Below are 24,536 nucleotides of genomic sequence, written 5' to 3'. Positions count from 1 at the left end.
ACAACATGGAAACAAAGTAAAGACTGACAGATTGCTTTCTGTGGGGGGTGGGGTGGGGGAGGGAAGTAAGATGGGGGAAAAATATAAAACTCAAATAATATCTTTAATTAAAAATAAATTTTAAAAAGTTTACTATCTTCAATTAAAAAAAATATTAACTCTGTGACTTGCATCTTCTTCTTGGGATGTCATCAGGCTTCCAGGGATCATCAGTGCCTCTGGAGATGTCTTAGAGGGTGACCCAGGGGCAATCAGAAAGGGTGCTGGGGGCCTGCACAAAGTGTTACACAGGAGAGCTGGGCATTGGAGGGGCCACTCATAGTGGAACAGTCTGCAGGACTTGTAGGTTTGTTTCCTCAATCTATTAATCAATCAATATGTATCAATTAAGCTCCAACGGTGCCTCTGTATTAAACCCTGAGGATTCAAAGAAGGGACTGACCCCCATTGGTCTGTGGCTGGATCCCTGGCCTGTCCTCTCACACTGAGTTCCCCAACTGGACTTGATGGTCTATTAGGTGCTTTGACCATTCGGGGACTATGAATTCAAAGGCTTCAAGGCCTGGTCCAGCTCTCATCCCTTCTGTTTTTATCTTTAGGAGAAGGAATAGCCCAAGAACAGATTTCCCAACTGAATCTTGGCCCACCTTGGATGTTGCGGGAGGGAACGGGAGCATAGAGTTCTCCTTACCAGGACATGTGAGCTGCCCGGCAACTGGCAGGGCCTGGGGAGCTGCATTCATTCACCCTTCAGAAAATGTCGGAGAAGATGAATATTTGATGACAGACAGACCAACATTCGGGATGGGAATAATGGTCCCGGGAACTCAGGCAAGGCAAGGGATTCAGTTACATGGTGTATCAAGTGAATGGTAATTAGTCTAATGGTGAAACCTTGGAAGTCTATCTCCTGAGAGGCTGCTCTTCTGAAGTGCCTCCATGCTTTGTTATAAAAGACCGTGGGAAAGTGCCCTAGATCTAGTGTCAGAGGATCTGGGTTCAAATTCCACCCCAGATACTTGCAAACAATAGGATCTTGGGCAGGCCATTGCCACCCTGGGAATCTCAATTTCCTCACTTATGAAATGCATCCTGCAACTTCTAAGGGACCTTCCAAATCTCAGACTATGATGCTAGGTCTATTCTCTGTGATTCCGTCCTCTGCTGGGCCTCTAGAGAAAGAAGTCTAAGTCCTGGAGCTGACCGTTGCCAGGGAGCATGTCTATGTGAGACCCAGTTACTCTGACATCATTACATTTCCTGCAAACATCTCTGGGGTCAAGACTGATCACTGGACCTTGTTCTCCAGCTGAGAGGGATTTCAGAGGTCTTCGAATCCACCTCCTTCATGTTACAGAGAAGGAAACTGAGTTTCAAGTGACCTGCCCAAGGTAACTCAGATCATCATCGGAAGAGGGATTTGAACTGATTTGAACCCAGATCTTCCCAAACCAGAGTCAGCACTCCCTCGGTTTAATCACCCTGGCTCTTGAGGGGAAAGACTGAAAAATGGTGTGGATCATATTTTGACTAGCTGGAAGGGATCTCAGGCCATCTCATCCAAGATCCTCTGGTTTAACAGACTGAAGCTCAGAGGATGAAGGGGCCTGCCCACCGTGCTCTGGTGAGGTCTCTGTTATATTATGAATCTATCTATAATGTCACCTGGGTTTGATGTTGTGAATGACTAAAATGAGCAGAGCAGGGAGCCAGGTGATCTAGCCACTTAATTAGAGCTGACGTTTATATCATCCATCTCTTTCTCTCTTTTTCTTTGTTTGTTTGTTTCTTTTTCTTTCTTTCCTTTGCTTTTCTTCCTTTCTATCATCTATCTAGCTCTCTCTCTCTCTCTCTCTCTCTCTCTCTCTCTCTCTCTCTATCTAATCTATGTATCTATATATCTGTCTGCCTATTTATCTGTCCGTCTATCTGAGTGACTCAGAGAGGTGACATGTCTAGGCTCTTACAGCTTGGGAAGGACCTGAGGTGGCATTGGAACCCAGAACCTTCCAGTTGTGTCTACTGTCTCATGCTGCTTTGTGGGGAAGGTATGTCAACTTCAGGGTGGTCTGGGGTGGGGGGCTGTCTGTGGGGCCAGCTGGTAGTGCTTGTACCAGGGATTTAGCCAGGGTGGGGAAGGGAGGGCTAGGGGCCCAGGGATGGGAATGGGGAGGTGAGAAGTGTGCAGGTGTGGGTGCACCAGAATGTAGGTCCAAGAGGGCTAGATACAAGCAGTCTGCTCTTTTAGGGTTGAGCTCGCCCTGGAGTCAGGGACCCAGATCCAGGCTGCTCACTGGGGTGCAGAACCCTATCCCAGGCCCCACGGTGAAAGGTCCTGGTCAGTGTAGGGGCCTGACTGCATCATCTACTCCTTTGACCTCACCTCTCACTGCCCTCAGGCTCCTCTGAGCCCCCACGTGTGCTATGCTGAGAGAGAGGGCTCTTTACCCCATGCAAGTCACAGGCTGGATGCTTCCCCACTCTAACTGAGGCCAGGTACAGTCTGCTTGAGGCAGGAGAGCATCAGACCACCTTCTCCTTCCCATCCTACCCCTGAGGCTCAGACCCAGGCTTTGGGGTGATCAGGCCTAGTCCTTCAGAGATGACATTGAGGGACGATTAGTCCCACCCTTAGAGGCCCTGGGAGCTCTTTTCACCCTGAAGTCCAGTCTCACCAGCACCAAGAGAAGCCCTGCCTCCATTTCCTAAATGTTAAGAATGAGATATAAAGTCAACTTTAGGTCCGCTGACAAAAGTAATCCTTGGGAAAAGAGGGCATTGGGGTCCAAAGGGCAAAATCAAGGGTAACGACTAGGCCACCCCCACTGGCTCCCTCCTTGTGTCCACCTCTCTGAAGGAGGGGCCCAGAATACTGGATGAGGCCAGGGTGCAAGACCCTTCTTTCTTTATTAACCACTCACAGTATGCTAGGTGTTGGGCTAAGTGTATTGTCACAGCAAACTTGGGAGGCAGGTGTTATGCCCATTTGAGGAAACTGAGTCAGACAATCTAAGTGACTTGCCCAGGGTCACATGGTTGTCAGGTGTAAGAGGTTAGATTTGGTTTTGTTTTTATTTTTACAAGGCAATGGGGTTAAGTGACTTGCCCAAGGTTACCCAGCTAGGTAATTATTGTCTGAGGTCAGATTTGAACTCAAGTCCTTCAGGGCCACTGTGCCACCTTGCTGCCCCGGGAGTTACAATCTGGACCTTTCCACCTCCAAGTCTGGCACTCTACCCACTCTGACCCATAGCTGTCTCTAGTTCAGTGGGAAATGTGAGAGCTGGGAATGAATGCTAGGCTTAGGTCTCATCAACGGACAATATCCTTCCTGCTGGACTCAGTTTACCTGGAAACAGTCCACTTGGCATTGGAATCTCCAGGAAAGACTCTCCCAGAGCATGACTAAGACTAAGGATGGTCATGCTTGGATTAGTCACAGGAGGGATGCCCCCAGCCAGCAGCTGTGGACACCTATTCCCAACAAACATGCCTCTTGTAGAGGAAAAGTTTCTAATAGGAGCAAACCCTTCCTCCGCCACAGGCCTCTGACCCAGCCAGATATGAGTCACTGCCCTCAAAGGATGATACTTTTGGTTGTTTTCTTTAGCCTAAAATGTCAGATGCCCCAGGCTGGCATTTCCCTAGAGGACCAGTTAGCAAAGCCAGAGGGCCTTCTTTTGTTTTTTTTGCAAGGCAACAGGGTTAAGTGACTTGCCCAAGGTCACACAGCTAGGTAATTATTAAGTGTCTGAGACAGGATTTGAACTCAGGTCCTCCTGACTCCAGGGCTGGTGCTCTATCCACTGTGCCACCTAGCTGTCCCCAGAGGGCCTTCTTTTTAAGAGGATGGGCCTATGGTCAGCTTGTTGACTGACCAGATCAAATGTTCCCCCTTCTTGGTCTGGAGGGTGAGGGTGACAGAAATGGAAGGCATATGTCACAAACATGCCCCTGTGTTGCCATCCTGCCTAGAAGTGGCTTGTGATAGTGGCCCCCAAGGCCTACTCTACTTTTAGGAGAGTAGGCCCCCTGATTTTGTTCCCTGTCTTGTTCACAGGGGATCCTGTGTTCTAGCATTTTGATTCTCCCATCAAGATTTCTGAAACAAGGTTGGCCTGGTATTGGAGGCAAAGGGTGACTTCCCCTTGCTAGGACAGTGCTTTGGAGCCTTGGCACTCCTGAAGAAGGAGAGGTGGCTGGGGAGCATCCCCCATGGTTCCTCTTCCGCTGCCCCTCACCTATCAGAGCCAGCCCATTCAGGCTTACCAAGTCGGATGCTGTTCTTCAGTGAGCAAGTGGAGGGGAAGCCAGGGGCCTGCCCTCATGGAGCTCTCATTCTAGCCAGGAAGGAGCCCCCAGCCTGGAGAATGTTGCTGGCCAGGGTTATGCAATACCTAAATGCCAGTGGGGCAGGGAGATGCCAGCAGATGCCAGGGGATGGGTGACTCAGGTCTGTGGTAAGGAGGCCTAATAGCCACGTGGCTGTGGGTAATCCTCATCTCCTGTCAAAGGAAAACAAGAGAGAGAGAGAGAGAGAGAGAGAGAGAGAGAGAGAGAGAGAGAGAGGAAAGGTCCAAGAGATCAGTGACAAGTCCAAGGACGCCCTGAGCCAAGGGGGCTGATGGCACCTGGGAGCCCAGGAGCCGGCAGCCTGGCTGGAACTGATGGTGCCAGCAGTGTGACCTTGGATAAGTCTGTTTAGCCCGGGGCCTCAGTTTCCCCATCCGGAAAATGGGAGAGTTGGGCTGGAGGGCTGTGCGACCTTTCCCAGCTCTAGCTGGGATATCATGGCACTACAGATGGTTCAGTCTAGTGTCCACTTAGGGAAGTGGACCTTGTCCAAGGCTATTGAGGCGACGAGTGAATGCAAGCTGTAGGAGGGTCAAATCTCGGCCTGGCCGCTTATCATCTGGGAGACCTCGGACAAATGTCCTGGTGATCTGGGCCTCAGTTTCCTCAGCTGTTCAATGAGGAGGCCGTGGCCTCCTGACTTTGCCTAAATCAGCCTCCGGTGACTGTTGAGGCGCCCAAGGTAAGGGGGGCTTCCTGGGGGCAGCCGGGGAGGGAAGCCCGAGCGGAAGATCCCTGCAGCCCTCCCTCGGACTGGGGTCCCCCCCGCATTGTGTCTTCTAGAAAAAATGAAGTCAGACAGGTTCCTGGCGGCCGGGTGGAAGGGCTGGGCCGGCTCTTCGCTCGGGGTTACCTGAGGGTCAGGGCCCCAGGGCCGGCCCGGCCCGGCTGGAAGGCAGGAGGCGCGGGGGGCGCAGCTGGGCAGTCCGGGGCCGGCCCTGCCCCACGGCACCCGGAGCACCGCGCTGCGGCCCCCGGCTCGGGACCCCCAGCGACGCCCCCCAATCTGCCGCGTCCCGGGCCACCGGGGCCGCTCTGGGCCACGCTCTGGGCCACGAGGGTCCGGCAGGCGCCGCGACCGCGGAGGAAGGGCCCGGGGCCCCGGGAGCCCCGCGGGGCAGGGCGGGGGCGGGGCGGGGCGGGGCGGCCGCCCAGGTGCGGCCCCAGTGACCCCCCGCCGAGGGCGGCGCCCCGGCCGGCCCGAGCCGCTGCACGCTTTGGGATCTTCGCAGGAGCAGCGGCCCGGCTGACCCCAGGTAGGGCAGGCCCGGGGGGGGGGGGGCGGCCCGGCGGACCCCAGGTAGGGCAGGCCCTGGGGGGGCGGCCCGGCGGACCCCAGGTAGGGCAGGCCCGGGGGGGGGGGGCGGCCCGGCGGACCCCAGGTAGGGCCGGGCCCGGGGGGGCCCTGGGGGGAGGGGGCGGCCCGGGCCCCTGTGGCCCGGTTTTGGACGCGCAGCGGCTCCGGTCGCTGGGCCCGGGGTTCCGGCCGCGGATGTGGGGGCGCGCCGGGGTGGGGGGGAGAGGGGCACCTTCCCCTGGGCGCGTCGCCACCAGGGGGACCGTGGCTTTCCGCCCTGCCTCCGTTTACCCAGCTGTCCAGGGCCCTGCCCGGTCCCTGCCGTGGGGCTCCCTCCTTGGGCTCCTGGTCACACAGCCCCTGAATTCCAAAGCGGGAGCCGGCAGCCTGGGGGCCGGGATGGGCATGGGCCGGGCCTGGCCCTGCTCCTGGCTCAGTTTCTGCGTTTGCAAAATGGGAGCATCTCCCTTCAGTGTAGCAGCCCCTCTGCCCCGGGCTGGCCGGCCTTCAGCCCTGGGGAGAGCTCACCCAATGCCTTCAGGGCCCCTCCTCTCCCACCCAGCTAGGATCCCCATTTTACATATGGGGACACTGAGGCAAAGGGAGACCAAGCCATTCCCCCAGGATCCTCCAGCCAGAAAGGGTCTCAGGCTAGAATCTGGACACTCTGGCGGTCTCACCCCCTTTAACGAAGGCCTTTCTATCCCACAAATTTTGGGGAATAGCTTTTAGGTCTCTGAAGTCCCCTGTCTAGAAGTGCATCTGCTAAGGCACCACGGATGCCCGGGACCCGAGTTCAAATCTAACCATGTGGTCTATGGGCTCTGGAGAGGGCTCTCATTGGAGCAGTGCTTTGCAAATCTTGGTGCCCCCCCCTCGTGTTCCCCCCTATCCAGCGTTCGGCTCTTGATGCTTCTCTTCCCAAGCTCAAAGTGTGAACAGGCACAGTGTGCCAGCCACCAGGCCCACCACCTGGCCCAGTCAGTAGCCGCCTATAAAGCTAGGGCCTGGCCTCGGTTGTGCCTAGCCTAGATCCCCTTCACTCTGGCCCAGAGTGGGCCCAGGTCTGCGACCATTGACCATCTGACCACCCTGAGGCCCAGAGGATTTGACAGAAATCCTTGGAGCCCTGAGAATGCCCCTTTCCTCCTGCCTTTTTCTAGCCATCAGTGACTTTCTCCTGTTGCCCCATCCTGGGAGTCCTGGCTTGGGAGAGACAGAGCGAGGGTGTGGCTTTGAAGACCTGGCTAGAAACAATAAGGCCTCTCCAGAACTGAGCCTTAGGGTGTTGGGGGCTGGTTAAAACTGACTTTTCTATCTAGGAAGATCAAATGGACTCTGATCCTCCTTCAGATGGTTGCTCTCTCCACTGAAGCAGAGATCCCCTCACCTCCTCCTCAAACTCCTCCTAAAAAGCATCTATTCATTCCTTTTCTACAAATCTTGGTAGACCAGAGACTGTATGGAAACACTTTGCTAGGGGACATGCAAGTTGTTGCATTTACTGATTTATGGGAATCCTCTGGAGCCTCAGTTTTCCCATTCCGTAGATGAATAACTGACTAGGAGTATTCCTCTGTCCCTATGAAGATGACAGTAGAGGACTGCATACCCTCCAAGGACTTGGGGAGGCCTCCATGGCCATGGGGCAAGACATTTATTACCATTATTCTGAACATCCAGGGACATTCTGAGCCATGTAAAGTTTTATAGTTCCATGGGAACAACCAGTTCAGCCCCATGGCTTGTCTTCTGAGAGTTCTCCTCTCTCTCTCTGGCCATTTTATGACTCACAATAAGACTGACTTTTTTGGCCCTGAATTTTTTCCTCCCTGAGATCTAGCCTGCTGTAGAGGGACAGTAGAGAGGGCCCTGAGGCCTTGAAGGCTGTACAAATTCCATGGAGCCTACCTTGGTTAGAAAAGCAGAGACTTTTTAAACTGGGCCAGGGTTGAGAAGCTCAGCCTGGTGGACTTTGTTTCCTGGTGAGGAGTATGGCAGCCCCCAGTGTCCTTGGGAAACCTGTGGAGGAGATAAAGAGGATGAGCAGGGGAATGTTTCACCTACCACCAGCAGCTTCTTATCTTTTCCTTCAGGCTGATAACCAAGCCCTACTTGACTCCTTTCTCAGTAGGTCTCCTCTGCTCAGACTAATTCTCCTTCATTCAGTACACAGTCCAGGGCTGGAGGCAAGCCCCACTTTGGGCCTCCAGCTAGTCCAATTGGCCAGAGAATACTAAGACATAGCTCCACTCTCTGATACACAGTAGAGCCAATAGAAAGCCAGGTGAGGAAAAGTGGAGGTGAGGTCCATGAATGACAGAGATGGGGAAGGAGTCCAAAAACTGGGAGCTCTGGGAAGAAACTGAGGTTCCACTGGGGCTCAATCTCCAATCTGGAACTGAGACAGACTTCTGAGACCAACCCCTTATTTTATAGGGGATGACTAGGGTCGGGGTCTGGCTTGTTCAATGACAAATACTGGGCCATAGATTTAGAAGTGGAAGGAGAAGAAACCTTAGAGGTCATCTAGTCTGGCCACCTCATGTTACAGATAAAGAAACTGAGGCCAATGACAAGGTCACAGATAAATTTCTAGAGCTAGAGGGAACTTGGAGTCTCTGGATTCCAACCCTTTCATTGTATAGTTGAAGAAACTGAGCTCAGAGGCACCTGTTGATTCTACTTGCCCCTTTCCTCTTGACTTAAAATTTTTTATTAATTTATTGAAGGCAATGGGATTGAGTGACTTGCCCAAGATCACACAGCTAGACAATTATTAAGTGTCTGAGGTCAGATTTGAACTCAAATACTCCTGACTTCAGGGCTGGTGCTCTATCCACTGCACCACCTAGCTGCCCCTCCTCTTGACTTTTAATAGCCATCAGTGCCTCTGGTTCCAGTGATTGGGCTCTTTCCCAGCCCCTTTCCAAACAAGAAAACAACTAGCAATTTGTATTCATATATGGGAGGAAGGGAAAGGAAATAGGTATCTATTAATTGCCTGCTGCATGTCAGATACTGTGCTAAGTAAATGCTTTACAAATTTGTCAATCAGACCTTACCACAACCTGCAGATAGGTACTATATTATGTCTAGTTTACAGATGAGGAAATTGAGGTAGACAGAGGTGAAGTGACTTGCTCAAGGTCACACAACTTATTAAGTGTCTGAGTCAGGATTTGAATTCAGGTCTTCCTGACTTCAGACTCAGCTCATGGAATTGGGAATTAGAAAGGATCTTAGGCAGCAACTGGTGCATCTCTGATTGGATAATGGAGAACCCAGGAAATGACTGGAAGGGAAGGAGTGCTTTGAGGGAGGGTCTAATGGCCCCCAGTCTCCTTCCCTCCTCCCCCAGTCATTTCTCCTCTAGGCTAAGCATCTTTAGTTTATTTTAGGCCATTTAAATTCATTTCAGGTCCTGGCTTCTGACCCCTCCCTGTCCTGCTTGACCCCACCCTCCCCAAAATGTGGGCCCTCCAGGTATGATCTGCCCAGAGTCTAATCTCTGGCTTTATCCTGAGCCTCAGATCTCTTTTAAAGCGGTCCCAAGTCCTGTCAGCTTTTCCCTCCCTTGCATATTATGGTTGACTCCACGGGCTTGTGATCCACTGAGACTTCCAGATCTTTGTTAGAGAGGCTGCCACCCCATTGCGCCTCCCCCATCTTGTGCTCCTGAGGCTTGGTCTTCCCTTCCAGTTTCTCCTTAGATTGGTCCTGTTCATCCTGACTGTGGTGAGCCATCTACAGCACAGTAGACTTTCCTGGTTTAGTGTTGTCTGCCCCCTCTACTGTGTCCAGGCATGGATGAGAGCACTGACCTCTTTGGTGACTCCCTGATAAATCCTAGCCTAACTTTGTTTGCCAAGTGAGTTAGAAACAGAAATGTTCTCACTTTAAACAGGTGTGCACATTGCCTTTTGAAGAGATTTTAAAATTTATTTTTCTAAGTGCATATAACAGTAGGTTTCACCAGTCATTTTTTTGCAGGGTTTTGAGTTTTACATTTTTCTCCCTCCCTCCCTTCCCCCCCCCTTCCTTCCCATCCCCCTTTGACAGAAAGCCATCTAGTAAGTACATTCCCTTTTGAACAAAGGGGTCTAGGTCTAGAGCTGGCTAATACCTGAGAGACCATCAGGTCCCCATTTGACAGCTGGGGAAACTGAGGTATGGGGAGGGCATTGACATGCTCAGTCATAGTCAGTGCCTGAGGACTTCCTGACCCCTATTCCAGCCTCCATTCTGCCATTTTAGCTCTGCCTCTCTGACCCCAATTCCAATGCTCTCTGTGTTTGGCCCTGGAAGGTTTGCTTGTTAATGGGTTAGGTTGAGTCTCCTTGAGCAAAGAAGGGACAACTTAGACCAGAAATTTCTTGGCACTCGGAAAGGGGAAGGGTTATGATCCAAATCCCTGCCCGCATAACCTGCACCCGTGACGCAGTCTGGGTGGCCTTGACGTGCGGGTGGAGGGCCTCCTCTAAGCAGAGGCTTCCTGGGGGGCTGGTGGAGCTAGGAAGAGAGGGCGACCTTCTGAGAAGGCAGGGAGAATACCCACCTCTGTGAAGACCCTGAAAGAGCTTCTTCCTCCTTAAGCAGGATTTGTAACCACGGGAAAGTAGAGGTTTGTGGGGTTTTTTAAAAAAGAAAATTAATGTTTAACTTTTTGTGTGTAATTGGGTGATCTGCCAAGGTGATCTTCCAAAGTCCAAAATATGGCCCCAAAGCCAACCCTGGCCAGGCAGAGCCTGAAGCTTGTGGCAGCTTCCTGCTGAGGCAGGGACAGGGCCTTGCTGCCAGCTCCTCCTGAGGCAGCGCCTCTTGCCATTGTGGGTCCCAGCCACCTGTTGGATGGTAACCCGATCTTGAACCTCCAGGAGCCCTGAAACTATTTAACCCCAGAGAATCACTTCCCTGTCAGTGGGGAAAAGTGGGACCTGCTTCCGTGCCTGCTTTTTCAGAGGGCTGATCCACAGGCCTCATGAGTGTGGCATGACTGGGGGACTGGGGAGGGAGGGCACGATGGTGCCTTCCCTTGGGTACTGTGGTCAGGGCATTTATATATCTATCACTTTTTGCAAGGCAATGGGGTTAAGTGACTTGCCCACAATCACACAGCTAGGTAATTATTAAGTGCTGAGATTACATTTGAACTCAGGTCCCCCTGACTCCAGGATAATGCTCTACCCACTGCGCCACCTAGCTGCCCCTGGTCAGGGCATTTATAAATCCAAGTATTGAGTCTTCTGTTTGCTGGCCACCACATTCAAGATAGAAACCAATGATTAGTCAGTGAGCATTTATTAGACTCCTACTGTATGCCATCCACTCAGTTGGGGATGCCTAGGAGGCAGGACCATGGTGCCTATCCTCAAGGGGCTTTGCTTCTAAAGGGGGAGGTCACCAGAACCTGCCCCTTGGTTGTACCACTCCCTCCAACTGTTTAGCTCTCAGGGTAAGAAATAGAAACAGGGCGGATGGTGCTCCTTCTAATTAGGGGGATGGTAAACAGACTGAAATGTTGGGGGTCTGTGACATGGGTGAGAAGTAGGCATCCCCTGGGGGTCTGGACTGAGTCTGTTCCCAAAGCCAGTGCCGAGTGACTATAACCAAGGTTCTGGACTGGGCCCCCTTCCTGGGTGGGCTGCCTGAGTGTGTAATAGATTGGGTGAGACCTGAGAACTGAACAGGGGCTGGATGTGGAGGGAGTGAGGAGAAATGGTCAGAGACATCCCTCAGGGTCCCCTGAGGAGGCCATTCTCCATTCAGACTGTGTCTGAAACCCCTTGGGTTGTGGGTGTGAGTGGTGCCTAAATCATTAGCAATGACTGGATGCCTACTTAGGACTCCACTTGCTGAACCAGTGGTCAACCTTTAGTCATAAGTTGCTGGAAGGGATATCAGGGATCATGTGTCCGCAGGCCTTGTAGAGCTAGGAGGGCCCACCATCACTATTTAGTCCAAACCTCCATGTCCCAGATTGGGAAACTGAGACCAAGGAAGTATGCAGAGTCCAATTCCCCTCATCCAACAGATGGAGAACTGAGGTCCTGAGAGGTAAAGGAACTTTTCCATGGTCAGACTGGAAGTGAGTGGTTGATTTGGGACTCAGACACAGCTGTTTTGACTCATAGACCAGATGACCTGTGATCCCTTGGTGTGACTTCCTCACAGTGAGTGATGTAGGTCACAGCCTATTCATGAGACTCTCCACCCATGTCCTCCCCCTAGTTTTGCCATTGGGGATCCACCCAGTGTGGTCTTCCTGGGAGAAAGTAGTTCTTTTCCCAAGTTCTATTCCCAAGGGGAGTTCCAACTCAATCTCAGCGGTCTTTTGTTCTCCTCCCACCAAAGACTTATTACATAAAGACAATCACAGGTTGTGAATAAGCTTATTTACCAAAGCCAGTAGTAAAACAGTAATTGGGGAAGTCATACAGATTAGTTTGAGTCATAGAAAGCCCTTAGTTAGCAAGATGGAATCTCAGCTCTGCTGGGGAGAGAACTATGTCACTAGAGAGTCTGGCTCTTCAAAGTTTCTGGGAATGGAGGGCCATGTTGGGGTTCCCTCTCCCCAGTGGTTTTTGGGGCCTCCCCTTTTCCAGTCAAATCCTGTGTCTTCTTTTCTTCCCTGTGGGCTTCCAGAAATCTCTTAGTCACTCAGGGGTCACATCCCTCTCACAAAGTTAGATGTATGTGAGGAGAGAGGGAGAAAGGATCTAAAGATACTGGCTATATGCAAGGAAAATGATGGTGTCTTCAACAGATATGGAAAAGTCTGGAAAGAGGCAGGGTTTGGGATAAAAGATAGAATAAGTTCTATAACCTCTGGGGGATGTTAAATTTGAGATGACTCAGGAATAGTCCCCTTGAAATGTCCACTAGTTAACTGGTGATCAAGTCTTAGGATGGAGCCTGGAGTTAGAGAGATAGAATTATGCATCCTCTACCTAAAGAGAATTAAATTAATGATGTAGCAGTAACTGAGAGAATGGAGAAGAAGAAGGGAAGAGGAGCCTGGTGATGGTGATGAGTTGGCATGGGAGACTGAGAAGGAACAGTCAAGAGAGGCAGGAAGGAGGACCGGAGAAAATCATGTCATGAAAACTCCAAGAGGAGAATGGATGGAGGAGGAGAGGCCAATCAAGAGCTTTAGATGCCACAGAAGGGTAGAGAAGGATGAGGAATGAGAAAACCAACCCATTTGAAAAGGAGAAGGAGCTTCTGTTAAATGAGATTGGAAGCCAGATTGATTGCAGATAGTCGAATGTGCTATAGCAATAATGGACAAACTTTTTTTTTCCTCTGTAAGTTTGGCAGAGAAGGCCAAAAAGAGGAGAAATATAGAAGGCTAGCCAGAGTTTTAGATTTTTTTGAAGGATGAGGGAGATGTGGGCATCCTTGAAGTTGTATTGTTATAATTCAGTTGTATGTAATTCCTTGTGACCCTATTTGGGGTTTTATTTTATTTTTTTAATTTTATTTATTTAAGGCAATGGGGTTAAGTGACTTGCCCAAGGACACACAGCTAGACAATTATTAAGTATCTGAGGTTGGATTTGAATGCGGGTCTTCCTGACTCCAGGGTTGGTGCTTTATCCACTGTGCCAGTTGCCCCTGGCATTTTCTTAGCAGAGATATTGGAGTGGTTTTCTGTTTCTTTCTGTAGCTCATTTTAGAGATGAGGAAACTGAGATCAACAGGGTTAAATGATTTGCCCAGGGTCTCCTGAGATTGGATTTCAACTCAAGAAGATGAGTCTTCCTGACTCCAGGCCCAGCCCTCTCACCACTGAACCTCCCATCTTTGAAGGTAATAGGGAAGGAACCAGTCAATATTAAAAGGTTTGAAGAGTGAGAGGGGATGATGGAAGAAACATTGTGAATGGGACTAAGGGTATGTGTTGAGGGATTGACCTTGGTGAAGAAAATCTGGTGGAGATGGACGAAAGGGAGAAGAAAGTTGGGATGAGGAGAGTGAGATGTGGAGAAGAGGATAAGAGGCAACTCATGTCAAGTTGTCTTATTTTGGGGAGGGAAAGTGAGAAACAATGTCCTTGACTCAGAGGGTGGAAAAAGGGGGTACTGTAGGGGACTGGGGAACATCAAAGAAGGTTGGGAAAGGCTGCCATGGGAGGAGGAGAGGAGAAAGGGGTTTATGGAAATGGGTTGTTTCTGGAAACAGGGAGTTTAGAGGGGAGGGTTGGAGGGCAGGGAGAGAGTGTAGCAAGACTTGAGACCCATTCCAGACTGGTGCAATAGTCTAATCCTAAGGTGAGGACTATGTAGGTGGGGAAGTTGAAAGTCATTGAGGGAGGTTGAGTCAAGATGATGCTAACATTGATTTGCTAGGCATTGAGGGAGAGTGAGGCACTAAAACTGACCTTGAGGTTATAGCCTGGGAGACTAGAAGGAGTTGGAGGGGAAGGATAAAGGAGGAGTTGAGAAGACTTCCACCTAATAGCTGATCAGGGTGGAGACAGGAACTGAATATGGAGGTCTGGAGGTATAGGCCTAGAGGCGACTGTGAAGCCTGTGGTTGCTGATAGAGGTGCTAAATGGCAGTCTTGAGAGAGGAGCAGGTCCAGGATGGGAGCCTTGGGATTAACCACCAAAGGGGCAGGCAGAGATGATAGGGTCATTAGCCAATGTGTCTGAGGAGTGAGGGCAGACAAGGAGAGAAAATCCAGGAGGAGAGGGCAGCTGGCAGGAGTGGGAATGGAGAAGAACAAGGCTTGCATTAGGACTTGGCATAGCATGAAGGGTGGCCAGTAGGATAAGGAGCAAAGGAGGACTCTCAAGGCCAGAATCTTGGAAAATTAATTATCTGTAGGTAATTAATGCCCTCATTGAGACAGAAAGGAAAACAAAATCCTCTGTTACACAAGGTATAGTCACACAAAACAACGCCCCCAAACGAGTCTTCCCTTGAGTCTGCCATTTCTCCAGTTTCATCTGGAGAATTCTCATGCCCGCTTTGGCACAGAACAGTATCTACTGCAGAGAAAGTGGTATGTCTGAAAGACCTGAAGCCTTTGGGCAAATGACGGAGGGCCTGTCCAGGGTCCAGTAGACCTCCATATCTTCTCCCAATGCTGGCCTCTTTTGGATTAGCCACGATGGGTTGAGACTTTGCCTATGCTACTTCTTGAGTGGCCTTGGACATATCTCCTCACCTCTGGTCTTGGGTCCTATCTCTTCTGGGGGAGGACTTGGTAGGGATGATCACCTCTTACTCTAAGTCAATCCAAAGCCTGTTGTGTGTGCCAGGCCTACTGATGCAAGAACAAACATAGGCCAACCCTGCCCTCAAAGAGTTTCCGTTCTCTCATGAAGATGGCAGGTACATCCAAAGGGTTAGGGACCATCGGTGTAGGCAAGGACATTCCCTCTGCCAATGCAGTTTGGCATCTTTCCTCCTACGTAGAGTCTTCTAGAACTCTCTTGAGCACTAAGAAGTCACATGTATGCAGTCTTGATGAGTCCAAGGAAGGACTTTCACCTGAGGCCAGCTCTTTTTCTCTCTCACCACCATAGGGAGTAGCTCTAACCTGGATAAATCCAAAGGTATTATGGGAGCAGGCTGGGTAGAGCAGCTGGGGGTGGGGTGGGGGAACAAGGGTTTTTGGGAAAGGCTGCCATTGAGAAGTGAATTCCCAGCAGTGAAGGAACCTAGGGATTCCAAGCATCAGATGGTGAGAAGAGAGTGTACAGCAGGTGTGAGGGTTGGTGGACAAAAGGGTGGAGATGGGAGATGGAGGGCTAAGGGTGAGCAGCAGCAGGAAGGCCAGAGTGGAGGCAAAGTTGGAGGCCTCCAGATAGACTGGGCCAGAGGCCAGAGGACTTTAAATATAACCCAAGAGTTCCCCTTGGTCCTAGAGGTAGTCAGGAGCTCTATGTAAAGGCCTCTGCAAAGTTTAAAAGGGTCTGTATCACTGTCCCTTCCACATTGCAGGGGTTAGGGGCACAATGCCCCAGTGATCAGGAAAATCTCTGTAAATTTTTCATACTGGAGAAGTCTTGAGTTATTATGAAAATATGTTGAGCTTCACTCTCCATCTATTTTATGCAAGTCTAAGTCTCTAAATTTTGTGTCATCTGAGGCTTCTGCCGAAGTCCTCAAATATTTCCATTCCATTTTTTTACCACCCTGCAACATAGACTAGAGAATCCTTGATGGGGAAAGTCATAGTGTGGAAAGGATCACCAACTCTAGGGTATTATAATAGCAATAGCAATGATGGTTATTTTTATTGGAGTTTCTTGAGTGTAGGAAGGGTGACAGGTTGTACTTTCATTTTAGGTAAATGCCTTTAGTGACTATTGGGAGAATGGATCAGAGAGAGGAGAGACTGAGGCAGGCAGGCTCCCCAACAGCAAGTCCAGGTGAGGGATTGGGGTCTGCACCATGCTGGGGGCAGGCTCAGAGGAGACAAGGGGGTATGGGAGAGATGCCATCGAGGTGAATTAGACAAGCCTTGGCACCAGCTTGGCCCTGGTGGGGAGTGAGTGGGAGGAGTCCAGGATGATCTTAGGTTAGGAGCCCAAAGGAGTGAGAGGGAAGTTTAGGAGACAGGTGGGAAGCTAATGTTTGGATCTGGGTGTTTTAAGGTGGAGATACTACAGGTGGCAGAGAAGCCAAAGTAGACTTATTTGAAGAGGGAGAGGCCATTTACAGTGAGGAAGGGGTCAGGGAGAGCTTAGGAGGCTGGAGATTCTAGAACTGGCTTCTGGGATGGCTTCTGCAAAGGCAGGGAGATGGGAAATGACCAGTTTTTTAGGGGAGAGTGCTGTGTTGCAAGATTGGCCCAGAGAGAGGGGAGGTGGCAAGCAGGAGGATGTATTGACTGGAGGCAGGGAGGTCAGCTAGGACAGAGGTGATGAGGGCTTAAACTTGGCCCTGGGGAAGGGTGTGAAAGACACCTGAACCTCACCTAGGTGTGAGGGATGTGGAGGTGGGGGGGGGGAGTGAGACAAAAGAGATTGTTGTGAACCCTGAAAAATAAAATTTTAAAAATTAGTCAAGGATGATGCCATCCTGTTGGCCGGAAATTTGGTTGAGTCCTTACAAGATTAGGTGAATGTTGGAGGAGGGGTATTTTGAGGTAGGGTGTGACAGCCACTTGGGGCACCCCATGGAGTGTCCAGGTGTAGAGGCCCAATCAGTCCCACATTGAGATGGTCAGATTTGGAGGTGGATCCTGGGGATGGATGGTCTCCTACAGTCTTCTTGCTGCCAGGAGACCTTGCCTCGTGATAGCAGGGAGCAGGCAAGGAGCAGAAGGTTGAAGGCCAGAGCCTGGTTCCCAGGGTTCCCCTGGTCTTTGGGGTCTGGTCATTTCCCATCTCTCTGCTTTTACCACTCACCTGCAGGAACATTAGCAGAGTCCTCTTACTGGGATTTTCCTGCCTCAATCCTGGGCATACCATAGGCACTCCATCAATGCTTATTGAACCATTGCCCTTATTGATGGAACAGGAGGGGAAATCCTTCACTTAGGAAAAAATGAGCCAGCCTTTATTGAGCACTGACTGTATACTAATCACTGAGCTAAGAAACTCCAGGACGCTAAGCCAAGCCATAGGGCCCTGAGTGGAGGAGGAGGGGGGGTAGGGTGGGAGGGATGGGTTGGGGCTTGTTCTCTGTCTCGGCTAGGCTGGAAAGCAGGCTTTTAAGGTGAGCACTACCGGAGGAGACTTCCAGGCCCCCAGACCCCCTCCCTCGCTGCTGTCCGGGGCTGAGTGAGGCCTCAGGAGCCTTCCAAATGTCCCTTTAGACTTGCTCGTCCCCTCTTCCTGCTCTGCAGGGAGACCCTGGAACGGTGGGGAGCTGGAGGCAGCCCAGGCTCGAGAAGAGCAGAGAAGGGGAGCCAGGGGCCCCTTAGAACTGGGAGGAATTCCCCTCCCTCCATCCCCAGGCCTTGCTTGCTCCCCTTGGAAGTGGAGTGGCCTCCGTAAAAGGTCAGCAGGAATGTCCAGCCTGCTATCTTTAGGACTGGCGGGCTTTTTCCAGGCTCTGCTTTTGGCCAGACGGAAGCTGGGGTGTGGGCCAGGGGCTGGTGACGAGTGGCTGAGTGCGGCTCTTCTCAGTAGGAACTGGGCCCATCAAGGAAGAGCCCCACCTGGGCATCTCTGCCAAGAAGCAGGTAGAGGAAGCTGGCCTTTCTTGGGGAGCAGGGGGTGGGGAGGAGGAAGAGGAGAGGGAGAAGGATAAAGAGAAAGAGGGGGAGGAGGAGGAGGAGGAGGAGAAGGATGAAGAGAAACAGGAGGAGGAAAAGGGGGAAGAGGAGGAGGAGGAGAGGGAGGAAGAAGAGGAGAGGAGAAGGAGAAGGAGGAAGAGGAGGATGATGAGGACACAGCAGTGGCTGAGGGAGGAGGAGCTGAACCAGCTCTCCCTGGGGTGTACAGTGTGTCCTTGGCACCGTTGGAATGGAAAATTTCTTTCATTTCAGCCAAGTGGACTTTGAAGACATGTTGCAACTCTGGGGAGCGGGCTAGCCCTAGCCCCCAGGGGCTGGGCTGGGCTGGGCTGAGGCTGGGCCACACTGTATTGGGGGAAAGGTGTTCATTTTAGAAGTAGTCCTCTGCCTCTGGCCCCGTTCCAGCCCCTCTAGAAAAGGAGATTTTTAAAAAAGTATTGAATTTGGCCTGGCATGTCACCGAGATTCTCTGCTCCTTTGCTTCCTGCCTCTTCCATATTTCAGAAGCCATCCCGTTTATCCCCAAGCATGCCCTCCTTGGTGCCCGATATCATGTGGTTGTCAGCCAAAGGCGTCTACTGAGGGGGGAACCCCTTCCCTCCTCCACCCCCATCCCCCTTTGCACATCTCTCACCAGACACTTTTTATTTTTCTTGGTGCCAAAACTAAACTGGATTATCTGGTGCTTCTGGTCTTGTGTTCAGAGTTCGGAATTCTGGGGCCAAGAAGGCAGAGCATGCTCTTGGGACCAGGACATCTAGAGTTCCGATCCTGCCTCGGCCACTTAGTCTGGGTAACCACAGACGAGTCATTTTACCGTTCTCTCCCTAAATGTCTTCATGAATGAAGGAAAACCTCTGGGTGCTGTCTGTAGTCAGGAGAGGAGCCCCTTGTTTGTCTCCTCAAAGCTTAACATAGTGCTTTATATACAGTAAGCACTTAATACATGCTGTTCATTCATTCATTCATTCACTTCAGAAGGGAATTGGACTTTGGTCTCCAGGTTTCTTCAGTACTTTCTTCTCTCTGTTAACCTTTTTCTGGGTCTCTCCAGTTGGGACTGGCCTGGTACCTCCTGCATTTTGGATATGAATAAATTATTTAACTTTGCTCCCAAGTTCTGTGGTGGGTGGTAGAGTGGGCACAATCTGGATAATTCATGAATAATCTACTGCCAATGTTACTTAAGTGTCCCCTGACTCCAGTTTTGAGGAAAATCTATAATATTTTTGTGTGGTTGTGTAAATTTTCTACTGTGTAAATTTTCTATGGGGGGGGGCAGGACCTCTTCTGATGTGTTTCTGGGTTTTTCTTGAGATGATGCTTCTGGGACTTTCAGAATAGTAGTAGCACAATGGTTTCTCTCTAGGCTTCCCATTGGTTATTGATCTATCCATGCTTATGTGAGCCCCAATCTGTGGGTGCTTCTCCCAGTGATCGTCCATTGAGATCAGCCGGTCATCCACACTGAGCTTTATGAAGAGTGTTTATAAATATGGTCTTTAGCTCTTAGTCCTTTCTCTACCCTGTGGAGCCTCGGGATGTTTCCTTTGGCCATGACGTGGCTGTTGAATCCTTGGAGAGTCTGAAGTCCCTTGTCCCTGGTGTATCTATTTGGTCCTCAGTTCCTGATGCTAGGACTGCTGACAACCAGGGTCAGTTCTGGGATGACAAAGAGAAGCCCAGATTCCCTGGCCGTCTGAAGTTCACAAGGCCATCTTAGTCAAAGGTGGGAAAGAAAGCTCTTTTTCTGTTGCGTCCTCCAAATGATGGTCTCTCAGGGCTTGGGGCTTGGTAGCCAGGATGTTCTCCTATCAGCTGCCAGATGCTGGCTTGGTTTATGGAGGACCCACAGTTTGGTGCTTTTGAGTCATAGGCTTTCTTTCAGTCACACCACAGGCTGTACTGACCTCCTGGTAAAGGTCTCTTGGAACAGGGTCTGATGATTTACTTCACTTATGGTGGGGTGATTGATTGGACTGATCCCTCCTGTAAACCTCCCTTCCTACATGTCCAAAATAAATACTGCAAATTTTCCCAAAGGGCGCTGGGGTGGGTGGGGTGAGTGGCAGAGGCCTCATGGGGTAGGTAAGGTTTGAACTGAGCTTTGAAAGACAGGTGGCCCTTGGAAGGGAGAGCATTCCAGGTGTGGGGCAATTAGGGCAAAAGCCTGGAGATGGGAGATGAGGTGACCAGTGGAGCTGCATCTCAGAGCCCATGGGGAACTGATATGTAATATATGATATTATAATAGAATAGAATACATAATATATGATTTAGGAATCATAAGAAGCTTGGAAAGAGCGTCCAGCCGATGAGACAGCTTGGGCTTCAGAGAAGTTAGGTACAATCCCCATCTTGTGTTCTACGGAGCCTAGGGAAAGCTCATTGTATTTGGAGATAGGTTCAGAATGTTTAGAAATGAGAAGGAAGGTTGGAAGCAGATCCTGATGGGCTTTGGTTTCCAACCAGTGGAGTTGCAATTTGATCTTGGAGGCAGGAGGAAGTCCTGAAGCTGTTTGAATAGGGGAGTGGCAGGGACCCTAAGGTTTTTTTTAATTTTGCAAGGCAATGGGGTTAAGTGACTTGCCCAAGGTCACACAGCTAGGATATTATTCAGTGTCTGAGGCCAGATTTGAATTCAGATCCTCCTGACTCCACTGTGCTACCTAGCTGCCCCAAGTGTCTTTCTTAGAAAAATGGTTTTGGGGGGGGGGGTAGCTAGGTGGTGCAGTGGATAAAGCACCAGCCCTGGAGTCAGGAGTACCTGGGTTCAAATCTGGTCTCAGACACTTAATTACCTAGCTGTGTGGCCTTGGGCAAGCCACTTGACCCCATTTGCCTTTCAAAAACCTTTAAAAAAAAGAAAGAAAGATGGTTTGGGGTGCCCTGTGAAGGAGAGGATGATGGGGAGAGGCTGGAGGCAGAGAGGCTGCTGCAACAGTCCAACCCCTGGGTGATGGGCAGAGTCAGAGGAGAGACCAGAACCTAGATGAGGGAGGTTATGGATGTGAATGGCAAGACCTGGGGATATTTATTAAACTCTTAATGGGGGCAGTGAGGTGGTGCAGTGGATAGAGCACCAGCCCTGGAGCCAGGAGGAGCTGAGTTCAAATCCAGCCTCAGACACTGAATAATTGCCTAGCTGTGTGGCCTTGGGCAAGTCACTCTTAATTCCATTGCCTTAAATAAATAAAAATCCACAGGTGGATGAAGGTCAGGGTTGGGGATGAGGCCCCTCTAACCAAGGGAAGATCTGATCTCTCTCTCTCTCTCTCTCTCACACACACACACACACACACACACACACACACACACACACAATGTATACCAAGCATGGAAGCTAGATGGTTCAATGGATAGAGCACTGGGTCTGGAGTCAGGAGGACTTGAGTTCAAATCTGACTGAGTGACCCTGGGCAAGTCACTTCACCTCTGTTTGCCTTAATCCCCTGGAGAAGAAAATGGCCAACCACTCCAGGATCTTTGCTAAGAAAACTCCATGGACACTATAGTCCACAGGGTCATGAAGGGTAGGACCCGACTGAATAACAGCAGCCTGTAGGAAGCACTTTATAAATATTTATTTATTAATATCTCATTATTTTAGAGAGAAGGGTTTTGGTGGGCAGGGTAGAGTGGGAAGATGAAGAGTTCACCTGTGGACAGGCTGAGATCGAAATATCCATCAGGGAGCTGGAGGTCATTGGAGTGAGCCGGCTAGGCTTGGAAACCAGCTGCCCAGATATGGGAATGAAAGCTGAGTTGGTGGATCAAATGAAGAGAGAGGATGGCAGAGCCCCTCCCCCTCCTCCTTGTTTTCCTGAGCTCTCCTGGCTTTGCTCTTATTGACCCGTCCCAGGTTTGGACGCATCCTTGCAGCTCCCCTCCCTCCTCTGGAAGACTCCAAACAATTGCTGTTTGTTCTTCCATTTCTTTACCTCCTCGTCCCTCTCTTCAGAGAGCCCTGTTTTCCATTTTCCTTGACATCTGAATGTTTTCCTTGTGTCCTTTAAGTTTCAGGCTGGAGAACTTCCCATCATTCCTAGCTGGATGGTCCCTGGAGAGCTGAAGTCCATGAATTCTCTTTCCTTTCTCTAGTCACTTTGAAATCTGCTGATGAATAGAGGGTATCCTGAGAGTCTGGGGTAGATAAAGGCTTCCAAGCCATGCCAAGAGGGTGGATGGATACTGAACTAATGTTCTGCGGTCCCTCCAAGGAGAACCAGATTCCAGAATCCTAGACCTTAGAATCCATCACAAGAGCCTCTGCTCAGACAATCCAGTGGGGAGCTCTTCAGCTCTGCCTAGTGGAGGCTGCTTGGGCCAGCCAGGGCTGGAAGGCAAGGAAGGAGAAGGGAAAGACAATGGGGAGCCTTGAGGGACCTGCCCGTTGCTCCCCAATGTCCCAGGGCTGCTTCCTGCTGCCTTAACTGCTCTGTCTGAGCTGGGCCATGGGCTGCCCATGTACCACCATGGTCTCTGCCCCATTATAGGCAGCCAGGAGCCAGTGGAGGGTGAGAGGTGGGAGGGAGCCACTTGCAGGCTCTATCAGTCGATCAATAACTTGTTAAGCATCTCCCACGGGGTGTACACCATGCTTGATGCTAAGGATCCAAGGGCCAAGTGAAACTGTCCCTACTTGCAGGCAACTTGCTCAGTCAATGGGGGTTTGGGGTGCAGTTTCCCTACCCCGGAAAATTCTGCTACCTTTGTATCAGAGAAATTGAGATTGGTCTGGTTTTAAGAGATTAAATGTGTTGCTATTAGATAATACTATGTATCTGTTTTATAGGTTTCTGAGTTTTTAGATTTTTCTCTCGCATCTGCTGGCCTTTGTGTTAGTCTGCAGCTTTCCTCAAACTCCCCCAAATTTCCATTTAATTTCTTATGCCAACCCACAACATCAAAAGTATGATGGAATAACTGTACTGTGTTGGGGGGGCCAAGGACATATGTGTGTGCATTTATCTAATATATCTATAAATGTCAATACATCATGTCCATTAATTGAATATATGCAACTGGATACTCACACATTCCTTAAGTACAAAGATCTCTGGGAGAGGGGTCACTCACAGTTGGGGGGGGGCAGGAGAGGCTCCCTGCTGAAGAAGGGCCTTTAGCAGCATTTTAAAGGAAGGGTAGGAGGGCCTCTTGCAAGAGGAGGTGGGAGGGAACTAATTCCAGGCGTGGGGGATGGCAGATTGGGGTGGCCTCCTGAGGACCAGTTTGGCCTGGATAGGGGCCTTGGAGACAGATTGGGCCTCATTAGCTCTGACACAGCTGGCTAGATGAGACCCCCGTCAGTGACACGTGCTTCTGAAGCTGGGCCTCTCAGGAAGGTGGGAGGTCCCAAGGGGAAGGACGGCTCCTGAGAGCAGATGCCACCAGGGACCTGGTGTTGCAGGCGGTGCATGCCGCTCTCAGATTCAGGCTTTGGAAAATTCCTGCAGACACACCGAGTCCCAAAGCCTTGGGCATCCCCTGGGACTTGGGCCAGGCCCTTGGTGATTCCACGGGTGGATGAGGGTCAGGGTTGGGGATGAGGCCCCTCTAACCAAGGGAAGATCTGATCTCTCTCTCTCTCTCTCTCTCTCTCTCTCTCTCTCTCTCTCTCTCTCTCTCTCTCACACACACACACACACACACACACACACACACACACACACACACTCTTTAGGTTTCCATAGGGCCTATAAGGTTTAGGTTTCCATAATGTCCTATAAGACCTGTGAGCAGTCACTCATGTTCCTTCAGTTGGTGAGGATGCTGAGGCTCACAGGGACCCCAGGTAGAAATGTCTGGCCTGGGATTCCAGCTTTGATTTAGTCTTTCCTTCCTCCAAGCCCACCCACATCCTGCCCATGAGACCCAGCTGTTCTATCCTCACTGCCCTGCTTCCCTGGTGAATTCTCCACCTCAGCTCAGGTTCATAAGCTCTTGGTGACCTGCCTCTGGCTGCCCTTTCCAGGCTTTTTTTTTTTTTAGGTTTTTTTTTTTTTGCAAGGCAAACGGGGTTAAGTGGCTTGCCCAAGGCCACACAGCTAGGTAATTATTAAGTGTCTGAGACCGGATTTGAACCCAGGTACTCCTGACTCCAGGGCTGGTGCTTTATCCACTACGCCACCTAGCCACCCCTCCCAGGCTTTCTTTATGCCCCTTTTCTTCCTCACCAGTTTCAGGGACCTTTCAGATAAGCTCCTTCCTCACCTCTCCATTCCCTCTTAGAATCCCTGTTTCTTGAAGATGAAGCCCAAGTAGCCCCTGCTCCATGGGCTGCCTCCTGATCCCCACTCCCACCACAAGCTAATACCTGTCCCCCTCAAATTTCCCTCAGATTGATTTATTTCTATTTAATATACACTGACATGAGCCATGTTTCTTCTCTCCCCCTCTCAGCCCTCACAGCTGGAAAGACTTATTTTTGTATCTTTGTCCCTTTGGTGCCCAACTGAGTTGACCCATTTAAAAGCCCAGGCCAATGAAGTCAGCAGGCTTTGATGTGCCCAGTCATAGTCCACCTGTGTGTGGTAGGGAGGCAGAACCCAACCAGCCTCTATTCCCAAGGGAGTCCTTGACCTCCTGTCAAATATGCCTGCTGTCCTTTTCTGATATCGATCTCAAACTGGTAGGTCAGAGGAGTCGTGGGCCACTCACCTTCAAGTTGACAAAGTGCTTCACCCC

General features: G+C 50.6%; 1 protein-coding gene and 1 long non-coding RNA gene across 4 annotated transcripts in view; one reads left to right on the top strand and one right to left on the bottom strand.

Moving 5' to 3' along the window:
- Nucleotides 1-80: 80 nt before the first annotated feature.
- Nucleotides 81-10,274, bottom strand: LOC141517322 (uncharacterized). The gene is made up of 3 exons (XR_012476825.1): nt 10,209-10,274; nt 7,562-7,672; nt 81-4,505 (listed from the first exon to the last, which is right to left on the bottom strand). It is a non-coding gene; the product is annotated as an uncharacterized LOC141517322 (long non-coding RNA).
- The window catches only part of MTUS1 (microtubule associated scaffold protein 1), a 126,123-nt gene continuing 106,156 nt past the window's right edge, over nt 4,570-24,536 (top strand). Inside the window, exon 1 of one of the 3 annotated variants that reach the window (XM_074228195.1) lies at nt 4,570-5,035. The gene's annotated coding sequence lies outside the window, so the exon portion shown is untranslated. Of the gene's footprint in view, nt 5,036-5,541; nt 5,610-17,691; nt 17,796-24,536 lie in introns of those variants that run through there. The other 2 variants (XM_074228193.1, XM_074228198.1) reach the window with 2 other exon arrangements.

The sequence above is a fragment of the Macrotis lagotis genome, chromosome 3 (genome assembly GCF_037893015.1).
Source record: "Macrotis lagotis isolate mMagLag1 chromosome 3, bilby.v1.9.chrom.fasta, whole genome shotgun sequence".
Lineage (NCBI taxonomy): Eukaryota > Metazoa > Chordata > Mammalia > Peramelemorphia > Peramelidae > Macrotis > Macrotis lagotis.
Note: the sequence above shows the minus strand (reverse complement) of the source record. Positions and strands in the feature narration are given on the sequence as shown.